The sequence below is a fragment of the Tyto alba genome, unplaced genomic scaffold (assembly GCF_018691265.1).
Source record: "Tyto alba isolate M040663 unplaced genomic scaffold, T.alba_DEE_v4.0 Super-Scaffold_5, whole genome shotgun sequence".
Classification (NCBI taxonomy): Eukaryota; Metazoa; Chordata; class Aves; order Strigiformes; family Tytonidae; genus Tyto; species Tyto alba.
Genome location: NW_024881326.1, coordinates 23,353,323 through 23,367,448, shown reverse-complemented (window position 1 = coordinate 23,367,448; position 14,126 = coordinate 23,353,323).

Here is a 14,126-nt window from a genome sequence, read left to right as displayed (position 1 = left end):
CCAGGCAGGAAGAGATGCAGAGAAGGGATGCCAGAATGACCAGAGGAACTGAGATGTGACTAGAGGAATTTCATTTATTTACCTTAGAAATACCAAAAACTGAGAGGAGATATGATAAGTCTCAACAGACAAGGGCAAAAGGAAAGATGGGAGGAAAGAAGGGGAAGGGGGCGATAGCAGAAAAGAAGGCTAATTAAGCACAAGTACATTTGTCAAAAAAAGTACGTTTGATCTTCAGAGCTGTAAGACTGTGGAACAATGCTTTATCTGGAGCAGCACAGTGAAAAATTTAACTGGTGAAACTGAGGTTAAATTGAGGTTTGATTTCAGAGGGGAATGTAATGACACTATTATCCATTGCATATTGGATTGCATGTCCTAGATCTGCCCTTCCCAAAACTCCTGCTTTGTGCCTTCTGACACCACAGTTACCCTTCCTACTAAAGACCTGACTAGGGGAAACCCTTTCAGATCATCCATTCTAACAAATCTTTATAGAAATATTTGGGTTTGGTTTTTTTTTTTTTTTTTTTTTCCCTGACCCTGTACTAAGGATTCCTTCTTTTGGTAAAGAAGATCCAAGTGCCAAGTTGGTAAAATAGCTATACTATTTTGGAGCAAAGCTAGCAAGGTATCCATTTTCAGTCTGTTTTATCATCTGTGACCTTAGTGAGCCTGTGAAACCCCTGACCTTGTTCAGAGTGCCACGTGGTGACTGTATTCTTCTGTTTGCAGTCTTTATCTAAGTGAAAGGCCTAAAACAGGTGTCCATGTCATTAAATGTTGTGCTTGAAATATTAAAACCAGTGGAGATGTTATCTGGCCTTGATTTAGGCAGATAAGGAAGGACGGGACCTCAATCTTTATATAAACAGCCAGCAGTATAGCAGTAAATCTGTATGCCAGTGTGGCAGATTGAATTCTTCTCTCGGGTTCAGTTTCCTCTCCAACAGCCAACGCATACCCATCCAGAAAGCATTGTCAAGTGACCCAGTGAACCCTGAAAAGCCTTAGGAAACAGTCAAGATAAATGTACTAGAATTTCTGATTAAATTGGTATCACCAGCAGTCTTTATAGTCTTTGACGGGAAAATATTTCTTTCACAACACCGCCAACTTCCTTGTAATCTTGTTCAGGCTGACAAATGAGAAAATCTGTTTGCCTAGTGTCTCAGCCAGTACCTCACACCCCCCCAGAATAAGCCCCAATTGAATGTCATTTGAATGCACATCAAAAAACATGATTGTCTTCTTATCAGTTAACTGAGTGGGAAAATGCAGCCCTCATTGTTTAACTTTATTTTCTATCACTATGTTTCCTCCCCCGCCCCTTCAACATTCACTTAGGAAGGATAATAGTTAAAGAAGTTTGGACACAAAACTTTGTAATTTAGCCTGTAAAGCAACAGTATATATGGGCAAAAGAAGGCCAACCAGTATTAACCCCTTGTTGGAAAGACTCACCTCCAAGTGTTGCCCCTTCTACTACCACTGCCTAGTTTTATATCAGTGTCATCTTAATGCTGCACACATACCTGGAGCCCTTCCTCATTACCCTCATAAAAGAAAGCAACCATGATTTATACCTTAGGAAGATTCAGTTAACATCTTGTTCTATTTCCTTGTACACATGTCAGAATAGATGTGACCAAGTTACATGCTGAACAGTTCCTTCTTTCTGGAACCACATTCCAACACCAAAGCTCATTTTCCAGGGAACAAATAAAAAATAACAGCAACAAAAATACCCCTCATTCCAAAGCAGAAAGCGATTTTTCACGTAACTGACAAAGCTCTGCCTCGGGGGGGTGTCCCCTACCCACAGAATCTTGTTATAAGCAAGACTGGCATGTCTTTCCAAAACCAGATGTTTGCTGGCACCAGAACAAGCACCGCTGGAAACAGTGCTTGTAAGGTTACCATTTGGTTGATATCTAGCACTAGAATGGCTTAAATGAAATGTTAACTTGAAACATCTGTATAATTAAGTGACATGGGATTAGTTAATGAAATTCTGCAAAGCTATGATTAGTAAACATAGAACCTTGCAGTGTGGACATGGATCATCAATGTTTAAATTAAAATTAAGACTCAAACATTATTGTTTCAAATTAATCTTATTTCTCTGTTTGGCAACAGCTCAGGACTGTTTGTGCTAAGTCTTGGAGTATCAGCTCAAATGTGCTTGGAATTGGATGGAATAACGGAGGGAGGTTTCCCAGGCCTTCTGGCACTGAATTGTACAATTGGGAAAACAATCATATTACGTGATTTTCAGTAGAGCAGGACTAGCTTTGATTAAAGCACCTATTGGCATCACATATTTAAATTTTTTAAATGAGGCAGGTCCTCCCCTTTCCATAGCCTGAAAATCTAATGTGTTTTAACTGCATACCTTAGGCTGCTATAATATGACAAATATGCCTACCTATGCTGGCATGGTAGGTAGAGCTGCAAAGCATGTGTCTGAATATGCAAACAAATACAGTCTGTGCCCATTTCTTGGTTTTGAAGTAGCCATTCTGTAAACTCTGAGGCTTGTTACTATTTGTAACTTCTTACTGTCTACCAGAACTCCACACTAAATCTGTACAGACCTCTTTATATGGTCCTAAAAGCAGTTTCATATGCTCAGTGCTGCATGAAACAGTCCTGGAGATTTCACCACCACAGACAGAAAATCTGGTTCTCTTCTTCAGCTTTTACAACTGTCTGTAAAAGAACCCACAGAGAAGATGAGACTTTGGCAATATGAAAGTGGACATTGTACATCTATCACAACCAGATTTTCACTATAAATCGGAGCATTTCTCACAGCTAGTCTTCTATGGATCAATATTTACTATCCATCACAGATTATATGTTAAATTTCCAGGGGCGGCTCAATCCCCTTTCTTCAGTAGTCGTTGCTGCTGTGATGTGTCCTGGTGGTGCTCCCTGCCAGGTGCATAAGCGCAGGTTCTTGTGTCTTGCTTCATCCCATGGAAAGGAAGTCGGTGCAATTTCTTACTTCTCATTTCTGCACTCCCGTGCAAACTTTACTCCCTTGCTTGCCCATCAGGGAGAGGTTTGTAATGAGGAATGCAGGAGTTCACAGGATTGCCAGACCAAGATTATGCAAAGAAACTCACGACTGAAGAAAAGTTTGCAAAGCTTCACAATCCATAAGTAGCTGGATGATTGCCATCAGATGTTTTGTAATTGCCCCAGCTTGAAGGAAAAAACGTGCCTTCATAACACTTTTTTCAGTTTAACATTAACATCAGCTACAGAAAATGCAGGTTGTAGAGAATAAAAAAATAACATTTTAAAACTCAGCACATTATGAAGAAAATGAAACCTCTTTGGCTTTGAGGAAAGTGGAGTGTGGTTTTTTTTATACTCTGGAGTGAAACATCCATAGAAGTGGGCATCCTTTACACTGCAGAGCAGCTGTAACCTGGTGGAAGCAGGTTGTTAATATCGGGTATACTAATACTTTTAGCAATTCAGCAGAATAGAAAGTGACAGAATTCTTGTAAACTTTTTCCAAAAATTAGGAATGGTAGATATACATTTTTTTTATGCTAACTGTAGGAGAACTGTATCTTTCACTCTCTTCTTATATGTGAAGTAAGAAGGACAAAAAAAGCTTTCTCTGTTCATTGTGCAGTGATGCTTGCCATGGAGGGAGAAAAGAAAAAACTGTTCCGCCTGGAGCCCTGATCCCATATGAACCATGGACACTGAAATGCTGAAATGAAACCTAAATGAGTTGATCTGCCAGGAAAGATGAATTCTTACTCTGCATAACTAATAGCAAAGCATCTTCTGAGAAATGCCTTTCAGATGGACATCTGCACTGAGACCTCACACCAAGACTGTACTCAGTCCCTTGTCTTTCTCTATTGAGACTCCTTGAAGTCTGATACAGAGTTTAGCCCTTCCCCAAAATAAATTACCAGCCCAGAGTGGCAATTAGGTGGAACTGTAAACCAGAACTGTAATCCTAGAAGCCTCATGCTGGGATGCTGCCTACCCCTAGCATGTTTAAACACGGAGGGCCCTGAGTTTAAGCATGGGAAGTCAGGCAACCCAGAAGACCCTGAGGTTCCTCAGTGCTGGCAGCTCTGAGTGGCTTGATTCAAATCAGTGTTTCATCAGAAAAATGGCATCCCTTTGGCTGTTGGGGCAGGTGCTCTGGGTCTGTGCTAAGAGGCTGTACCTCCAAGCAGGTATTGCTACTGCTGCCTTGCTAATGGCATGGCCGTGTGAAGGGGGGAGCTGCCTTCACACCCTTTACCCTTTTCACCCAGCTAAGGTTCTGGCCCTTTCACTGGGCTTTTGGGGCCAGATGTGGCTGTTCCTGATGCTGCTGGAGGAGGTGCTGGGCTGTGAGGATGGGCTGCTCAGAAGAACCTGAGCCAGAGGGAGAGAGCCTCGTGGCCTGGAGAGGAGAGCCAGGGGAGTGGCCAGGTTTGTGGCAACCTGAGCGTGCATTGTGGGTTTTAAAATAACTTGTGGTGTTTCTAGTTAAACCTTTTCCCAATCAATTATGGATTATCTGGAGGGTGCTCAGCCTTTTTTTTTCCCTGCTTGAGGGGAATACAAATGTGTGTTCCCTGGCTTTAGAGAGGAGGAGATCCCGTGGTGAGGATAAAGGAAATTCTAGGTTCTGGGGTTCTGGGATTCATGGGGTTCAGGCCTTGCACCACCTTGCTAAACAGGTGCTGCACAAAATACTTGAGCAACCCTACCTCTGCTCTTCTCTTTGTAAAAAGAGTCTAAAAAGACCAATTTCTGTTAGAGAGGTTTTTTAAGTCTAGAGAATGAAAGAGCTGTAGAAGAACTAGATAGTAGTAGGAATAATAACAATAACACATTTATCATTCATGTTGTTTTCTGTGCCTTTTTTTTTTCTTTTTTAGTGCGTGTGGTTTTGTTTGTTTTAATTCTGAAGCAGTTCATCTAAGTAATTGCTGTTCTAGTGTCCCTGTAACATTGTTTGCTTCGGGGCATGGAGAAGTACTATATTGCAGTGGATATTAATGTATAAATCCTGCTTTTTCCTTTTAGACTTAGAACTGTGCTATTGTAACAGGTGATTTTACAGTGTTGTTACTTGATGTGGGGTTGCTTTTGCTTATGTGAGAAGTCCCACTGACTTGGATGAGCTATTTCTGAGACCAATTTCTAACCTGCAGGAAAAGGTATCACACAAAGGGAAGTGTTGACAGAGGTATTTATTTCCCTTTCTAAGATATCGGGTAGGGCTGACAGCCTGGCTTTTATCCTGTTGTGAAGGAGGACAATCACAAGGATAATTCTCTTGGAGATCACATGGCAGGACTGCATGTTAATATATAAAATTACCTCAATGAAAGGTGGACTGAGCTGAAAGGTTTTATTTTTGCAATGTGGTAGTCAATGCCTGTATTTCAAAGCCTTACTCTTAGTCAAAAGTTTCTAAAGAATACGCATTTATGCCATCCTCTGTGAAAAACTGTCTGTGTGTAACTAGCAAGAAGTTATAGAACTAAAAAAAAAAAAAAAAAATCACCTTTCATCATATGCTGGCTTTGCTGAACTCTGCAAATTTTGGCACTTGATACTGGGGAAGAATTTGAAAATTATACTGTTAATGGGATTGATGAATTCAGTTCAACATATTTGAAAAATAGTATTGTACTCATTCCTAGGCATTATGTTACTCAATTAAAAATGACTCCTTAGTTTCTACTGGCCACGCCTCTGAAATATTTCCCAATAGGCAAGTCATTATATTCCGACACCTATGCACTTCCCGATCATTAAGTTTTGATAATCACACGCTCCCAGGTTTTAGTCCTCCTGTACTTTATCTCTTCCCTTTTATTAGTTGTATCTGTTGATAGAGTTTCCATGATACAATACCTGAGGTTTTGCACTTACACAGTGTTTCAGGCACTCAAAGACAAGTTGAATGTATTCGGAGGGTGGTCAGGGAGGGGGCAGGTGGAGTGAGACCTGCCTGATGAGTCTTGGATAGTCTTGGATATCTGTTTGGCACCAGGCTGCTTTGTCCAGGGAAAATTTAGATGCTCTGGACCACGTGCAGAAGCAGAACTGGAGGAATTAGGAGCCCTGGGCCACAAATGCAGTTGTTCACTGCACTTTGGTAACCCTCATGCAAGTCAGTGTTTCATCAGAGTTTTCTCAGAGGTTTGTGCAGTTGATATAAACACCTAGTCTCTATTTAATCCTACTTCGAACACCTTAGTCATGTTTTGGTTGCTTTGCTCCTTATTCTAGATGGAGCTCTGTGTTTGAGAATTATTGTATAGTCCCATATGGTAACTTCAGTAATATCTGACAAATCGACAAGTTCTCAGGGACTGAAGACAGCCAGCACTAAAAGGAAGGCTGTGTTATCCTGGAAAGGGCTTCCATTCAAGAGAGCAAAAGATTTGAGAAACACATTCCATCCGATAATTCCTGATGAGACTTGAGTCTCTTCTCAGGTTCCCTTCAATTATAAGTCACAAATAATAAAATCAACTAATGTGGAGACCAACTACCATAGATACAAAACTGACAATCTTGCAACTAGTCTTGAAAACACCTTGATTAATTTTGTGGATGGAGACTTGTGGCTGAGACAGTAAAATCTTTTTCCAGACTCAGTGTAGTAGGAGAACACTACTGTAGAACCTTTCAGTTTTACTGGTATATTTGAGCGAGTTTATTTCTGCCTTATAAATTTTTCCCACATGCATATGTAAAACTTCCCCATCACTAACTTGATTAGCATGTATTGTGTTAACTGCAGGTTGCAGCCTGCTAAAAATGCCCAAAGGCCAATTTGCTTTCCATGTAGTTTCAAGTCTCCACCCTCAAATATAAAAAAGGGGTTTTCCTAGGAGCATGACTTAGCTGGCTTATGCATTTTGCATTTACAGTGCTTTTGCAACTGTTCTGTTGTGACGAGATGAGTGAGTGAGCTGTCAGCTGCCTCTTTTGGGTTATGATAGCAGACTGTCCGTAGAGGAAAGCAGCTCAGCAGGAGTGACCTTACTGCACTTCTCACCTCTGAAATGGCCACATAGATCACTCCAAAAGTGCTGAAATTGGGGCAAAACCTGGTCAAGCACCAATCATTGAGATTAGGCTGATACAGGTCTTTAATATGACTACGTAATGTGTAATAGAGTGTACTATTTAGTATTACACTAGTGAACCAAACTCTTCAGGCATTAGTGAAAACTTTCATTGACACTCTTCTAAGTTTCTGAATCAAAATTTCTTGGAATTTCCGTTCCATTAAACCTTTAATGAAAATTAACTCATGGCTTGAGATCTGCATGGAATAGATGCATGCTTCCTGATGGCCTGTTGAACAGCGGGAATGAACATCCCAGCTATGCAGAAAAGGCACAAAACTGATAAAGAAGGAAAATAGATCCAGGGAGGAGGATGTATAAAAGATCATCTCCTTTTCCCATGAGCAAAATGTCACCCCTCACCATGAAGGGATCAGCAGGGTTGGAAGCAGAATCTACTTCATATCTTAGTTGTCTGAGCCGAACAAACTGTTGGATGGATGCCATTAGAAATAGGCAAGCCAGTATTGTCATGAGGCCTCTTAAGTAATTATTTCCCACCCTCTTTGTATTTTGCTATAAACCCTGACAGTCTGCTTCCATAAGTACCTCTGAAGCCACAGATGGCTACTTCAAGAAACAATTGCCTTTGTCTCTGTAATTTGCATTGCCTGTGCCCTTGACAATACCAACATTGCCTCTCCATCCTGTCTTCTGAGCAGGAGGGCCACTTCTTGCTATGCCTTCCTTCTAGATACACTTCCACCTTGCTTACATCTGACGCACAGTGAAATAATACATTTCTCAGCAGATGGGGAATGATTCCTTGCTTTCATGGGTTATGTGACCAAGGATTTATTTTGTTGTTGTTTGGTTGTGGGATTTTTTTTTTTTGTTTAGTACTAAAGGTTTGTTCTAAATCACCTGTGGTTGTGGGATTTTTTTTTTTTTGTTTAGTAGTAAAGGTTTGTTCTAGATCACCTGTAGTTCAGTTCACCACCAAGGACACTGGCTTACTCTTTATCACTTTGTCTTTAAACCAAGGCTGATGCTTTCTTAAGTAGAAAGCACTAATTTAAATGTGAAGTCTAGGGCTTGATTCTGTTCACCTGTAGAGGAGAGGATAATTCCTGCTGCTGCAGGAGCCAACAGCCTAAATTTTCTATATTGCTTCATCTCTCAGTTTATAGCAGTCTCTTCTGGATTTCTGATCATCTCTTCTAGGGAGAGTGCAACATGGAGTGCTGTGTGAGAGTAATTGCAGGCTATTGAGGGATGGTTAGATGGGGTAAGGCATCTTCCTCTGATCCTGAAGGCCAACATGGTGTGGTGGTTTTGTTTAGTTGGTTGGTTTTTGGGGCATGCCTTTTTTTTTTTCTTTTATTCTGATTGCTTGGTTTACTGCCATTTGGTTACCTGATGTTTGTCTGTAGCTGTAGGGAAGCTGCTGTGCTGATGTTGCAATAAAATGTGAGGAGGCTTCTTTCTGTCAGCCAGCAAATACAGCTATGTAGTCCCTCACTGACATCTCTGGCTTTGTGGGAAGGTACCAACATCCTTGTTGTGGCCACCTCCTGCACACTGGCACATGCCTTGTTGTTCCGAGGTGGGGAGCAGGTTAATAACACCGCACTGGGTACTATGGGGCAAGTGTCGCAGCTGTGCTCACAGGAATACCAGAATGGCAGCTCGGTGTAGTTTGATTCCCGTGGCAGGGATCTACACAGATAAAATGTATTAATCTGTAGGCAGTCAGGCCCAGCTCCATCAGCTTTTTGTGTGGCATCCTTGTGTGCTGATGGTGGGCTTGACAGAACACCAATAATTACTCCTGTACTTGGGCTCTTATTTTGGGCTCTCAGCTAGGGCAAACGTTATTTTGAACAACGTGATTCACGGCTGGTAGATGAACACTTCCACGTGCAGCTGCCAGTGCTGCTTTGATCTACTCTGGATGGGAGAAAACTTAATTTATTTTGATATTAATTTGTTTTGTGGGATCGATGCACCCCCAGCAAGTTCACCCACGCCCCCGAGCTGTGTGGTGGGGGACAGGCGGGAGGGCAGGGATGGCACCCAGAGGGACCTGGGCAGGCTGGAGAGGGGGGCCCGGGCAAACCTCATGGGGTTCAACAAGGCCAAGGGCAAGGGACTGCAGTGCTGGGGCCAGCTCGGGGGCCCCCAACAGCAGAAGGACCCGGAGCTGCTCGAGCGGGGCCAGAGGAGGCCACGGAGATGCTGGGGGGGCTGGAGCAGCTCCCCTGGGGGGCCGGGCTGAGAGAGTTGGGGGGGTTCAGCCTGGAGAAGAGAAGGCTCCGGGGAGCCCTTCGAGCGGCCTCCCAGGGCTTAAAGGGGGGGCAGGAGAGGGGGGGGGGGGACTCTGGGTCAGGGGGTGGGGATGGGACGAGGGGTGACGGTTTTAAACTGAAAGAGGGCAGATTTAGGTGAGATCTAAGGCAGAAATTGTTCCCTGTGCGGGGGGTGAGGCGCTGGCCCAGGGTGCCCAGAGCAGCTGTGGGTGCCCCCTCCCTGGGAGGGGTCAAGGCCAGGTTGGATGGGGCTGGGAGCCCCCTGGGCTGGGGGAAGGGGGCCCTGCCCGGGGCGGGGGGGGGCACTGGGGGGGCTTTGAGGTCCCTTCTGACCCAATTCTAGGAATCATGACTCTTTTTCCAGGATTCATGCATGTTAGTGGTGGGAAGGCTGCAGGCACCTCTTGCATTCATTCTTGCTCCTTTTCTGGATCACTTTATCCTAGAGAGGACTGCCTGCCTTGTCGACACATCAGTGATTTCCTTTTATTGCTTTAATGCCAGGATTAGTGCTATTCTAAAGCCGTTTCTCCCATTTGCAGAGTGGGTTTTCTGGTCTCTAGCTCCTGCCAGCTGGGAACGGGTGAGGGAAATGAGTCCTGGCTTTGTCTGCTGAATCAGTTTTGAATGTGTGTGCCAAGTGCAATATTAGTAACCACTACTATTACAGAAGATATAGATTAAGAAACAGAATTTACTCAACATATTCTTAAATAAGCACAACAAAGACTTCTACTTCATTGCCATAGCTGTATTTGTGTTAGCTAAAGGCAATACCAAATATCTGATAATAGCACTGGTACAACCAAATGGAAAAATGGATATCTCACTGCTCCTAGGAAATGTCAGAATTGTTTGCTCTGCTGTTAGCATGTTAAGGTTATCATTAATGGTCGGGTTTGGTGGTTTTTTCCTTTTTTTTTTTTCCTCCATTGGATTAACAGAGTGTTCAGTAAATGGAATTCATAGTAATCTGGCGTACTTTCCAAAGAAAAAAGATTACTTAGATACTTCAGTTGCACTGATGGTCAGGAGATGGGACATCTCATCTATGGCAGAGCTAAGCTGGCTTTGGCTTGCTGGTTGTTATCTCTGTATTTCTAGCTGAGACATTCCAGCGGTAAGTGGCTGGCAGGATGCTTGGCTAATGGGTGGCTCTGCTAGCTGTGAGGAACCAGCCTTCAGGGATAAACCTGATGGACTCAACCTCTAGTGAATGCAAATCAAACTGCTGTGCTATTCAGCTGCATAGCTAACACAAAGGCAAAATATAGCCCTGCTTCAGGCACAATTCCCTCATTAATGGTACTCCTCTCTCCATGCTCACCCCTGGAATTTTGACTGCTGTGATTTTTATTTTCCTCTCTAACTACAGAAAATGCATTATAAATGAAACTTTCACATGGCCATAAACAGAATGCATCCCAGGAGTGGTACCTCCAGTATAGTTCTACTCTTAGTCATCTTGAGTTACACAGAGAGAATGCCACAGTCAGTGACTCTGCTACATTACAACATGCGCTTAATCCTAATAAGGAGGGAGAGGCTGTGGCTAACAGGTTGTTTTTCATCTCATTTCATTTCTAAACAAGCTGATAACCAGTTCTGAATCACAAGTTTGGAAGAGAACTCGGTGCTTTTGTCAGACCCAGCATTGTTTACAGGAACATTTTTGTTTCCCTGTGGGGAGATAGTGACCCACAGATACTGAAGTAACCCAGAATCCAAACCAAAACCATGCTATCTCATTTTATTTAAAATATTAAACTCAGATCAGGATTGCCAAAAAGGTTATTTTAGTTTATGTATAGTTTGGGTAGGCTTTGGAAGAATATTGACTGATCTCTCAGTGTGTCCTCGGTGTGGGTTGGTTTTGTATTGTTTCATATAGAACCAGTCTGAAGGTTTCTGTTTGACATTGGGGCTTGCCTGCTTGAGTGCAGAATCCCCAGACAGCCTGTGAAGAAGTTTTTTCTCAAATTTATGTATATTTATTCTCCCCAAAGCCTGTGCCCTGCCAGGACACTACACTTGGACTTGCTTTTGGTTCCAAAGATAGAGTATTCTGGTATCCTTTCAGTTTCTAAAATAGAAGTCTCCTAGAGAAACTGCTGCACAGGGAGATATAGTCCAGCCAGTAAGGCAGCTTCATCGGGGGGGGGGCCTGATTTAAATGCCTCTATGCAAACACACCTAGCATGGGGGATAAACAAGAGGAGCTAGAGATGTGCACATGCCTGCAGGGCTACAGTCTTATTGGCATCAGGGAGATGTGGTGGGATGCCTCCTGTGACTGGAGTGTTGGGATGGAAGGGCACAGGCTCTTTAGGAAGGACAGGCGGGGGAGGCAAGGGGAGGGGGGGTCTCCCGCTATGTCAGTGACCAGCTGGAGCGCAGGGAGCCCTGCCTGGGGACGGGTGAGGAGCCGACCGAGTGTTTATGGGTCAGGATTAAAGGGAGGGCAGGGACGGGTGACATTATAGTGGGGGTCTGCTACAGGCCACCCGGCCAGGAGCAGACAAGGCCCTCTATAGACAGACAGGGGCAGCCTCACGTTCACAAGCCCTGGCCCTCAGGGGGGACTTCAACCACCCCAATATCTGTTGGAGGGACAACACAGCAGGGCATAAGCAATCCAGGAGGTTCCTAGAATGAATTGATGATAAATTCCTTCTCCAAGATAGAGGAGCCAAGGAGGAGAGGTGCTGTGATGGACCTTGTCCTCACCAACAAGGAAGGGCTGGTGAGGAATGTGAAGCTCAAGGGCAGCCTTGGCTGCGGTGACCATCAACTGGTGGAGTTCAAGGTCCTTAGGGCAGTGAGGAGAGAGCACAGCAAGCTCGCTACCCTGGACTGCAGGAGAGCAGCCTTTGGCCTCTTCAGGGATCTGCTTGGCAGAGGGCCATGGGATAAAGCCTCAGAGGGAAGAGGTACCCAAGAAATCTGGTTGATATTCAAGGATCACCTCCTTGAAACTCAGGAGCGATGCATCCTGACAAAGAGGAAGTCAGGTAAGAATGCCAGGAGGCTGCACGGATGAACAAGATGCTCCTGGACAAGCTCAAACACAAAAAGGAATCCTAGAGAGGGTGGCAGCAGGGACAGGTAGCCTGGGAAGAATACAGAGAAAGTGTCTGAGTGGCCAGGGATCAGGTTAGGAAGGCCAAAGTCCTGGTAGAATTACATCTGGCCATGGACATCAAGGGAAACAAGAAAAGCTTCTGTAGGTACATTGGTGATAAAAGGAAGACTAGGGAAAATGTGGGCCCTCTGCAGAAGGAAAAGGGAGACCTGGATAGCCGGGATATGGAGAAGGCTGAGGTACTCAATGACTTTTTCACCCCAGACGTCACTGTCAAGGGCTCCAGCCACACCAGCCAATATGCAGAAGGCAAAGGCAGGGACTGGGAGAGGGAAGAACCGCCCACTGTGGGAGAAGATCAGTTTGAGACCATCTAAAGAACCTGAAGGTGCACAAGTCTGTGGGGCCTGATGAGATGCATCTGCAGATCCTGAGGGAACTGGCAGGTGAAATGGCTAAGCCACTATCCACCATATCTGAGAAGTCATGGCAGTCTGGTGAAGTTCCTGCTGACTGGAGAAGGGGAAACATAACCCCCATCATTAACAGAAAAAAGGAAGACCCGGGGAACTACAGGTCAGTCAGTCTCACCTCTGTGCCTGGTAAGATCATGGAGCAGATCCTCCTGGAAACTAGGCTAGGGCACATGGGAAATAAGGAGGTGATTGGTGACAGCCACCATGGCTTCACTGAGGGCAAATCATGCCTGACAAATCTGGTGGCCTTCTGCGAGGGGGTTACAGCGCTGGTGGGTAAGGGGAGAGCAGCTGAGGTCATCTACCTGGACTTGTGCAAAGCGTCTGACACTGTCCCACACAACAACCTTGTCTTTGAATCGGAGAGACGTGGATTTGGTGGATGGACCACTCGGTGGGTGAGGAATTGGCTGGATGGTCGCACTAGAGAGTTGTGGTCAACGGCTCGATGTCCCAGTGATGAGTGGCATTCCAGAGGGGGTGGTATTGGGACCGGTGCTGTTTAAAATACAGTCTGATTTCACCTTCCTACCTTTCAGAGGCTGTCCCACACAGTTCTTACTCCTGGTATACCTCAGCCATGGCTAGATCAAGCCATGCTGGGTAGCACTTTACTCAACAGAATGTCCCCCTGAGGACAGAAAGTGTGTTTCTCACGGTGTGGCTCTGAAAGAGCCAGGGAGGAGAGCAATTAGAAATGGAGGAAGAGCAATTAAGCAGCCAGTCAACCAGTGGCCCCTTGTGCCCGTATCTGGCCAGGGTCCTCCTGCATGTCCTTAGGGGATGCCTGGGGAAGGTCACTTTGGTGGGTGAGTGCTCGGAGTGCTTCAGAAAGGGTCTTTAAGTCGTTGCTCGTTAAATTCCTCCGCTAGTGATGGCATTGCTTTTATGACCTGCCCTTTCTGAGCCGGTCCTGTATGTGGAAGGTGTGTTTAGGAGCTGACACGTCCATACTGTTTAACCCCCTTGTGCCCTTTGCTTCGGTGCATCAACTGAGCCCAGACTCCAGCGTGGAGCGGGTTAAGAAGGAAGGAGGGGCAGAGGCACGGGCTGAGGGGGAAGAGGGGCAAGGAGTGTGTGGGGGGGCACTTTAGAAGGGGAAGGTGGGGGGCACTTTAGAAGGGGAAGGTGGGGGACAAAGAGGTGGGCAGGCAAAAAGGGTGCCAGGAGGGCCCGGGCTGAGGGGGCGGGTGCGCGGCGG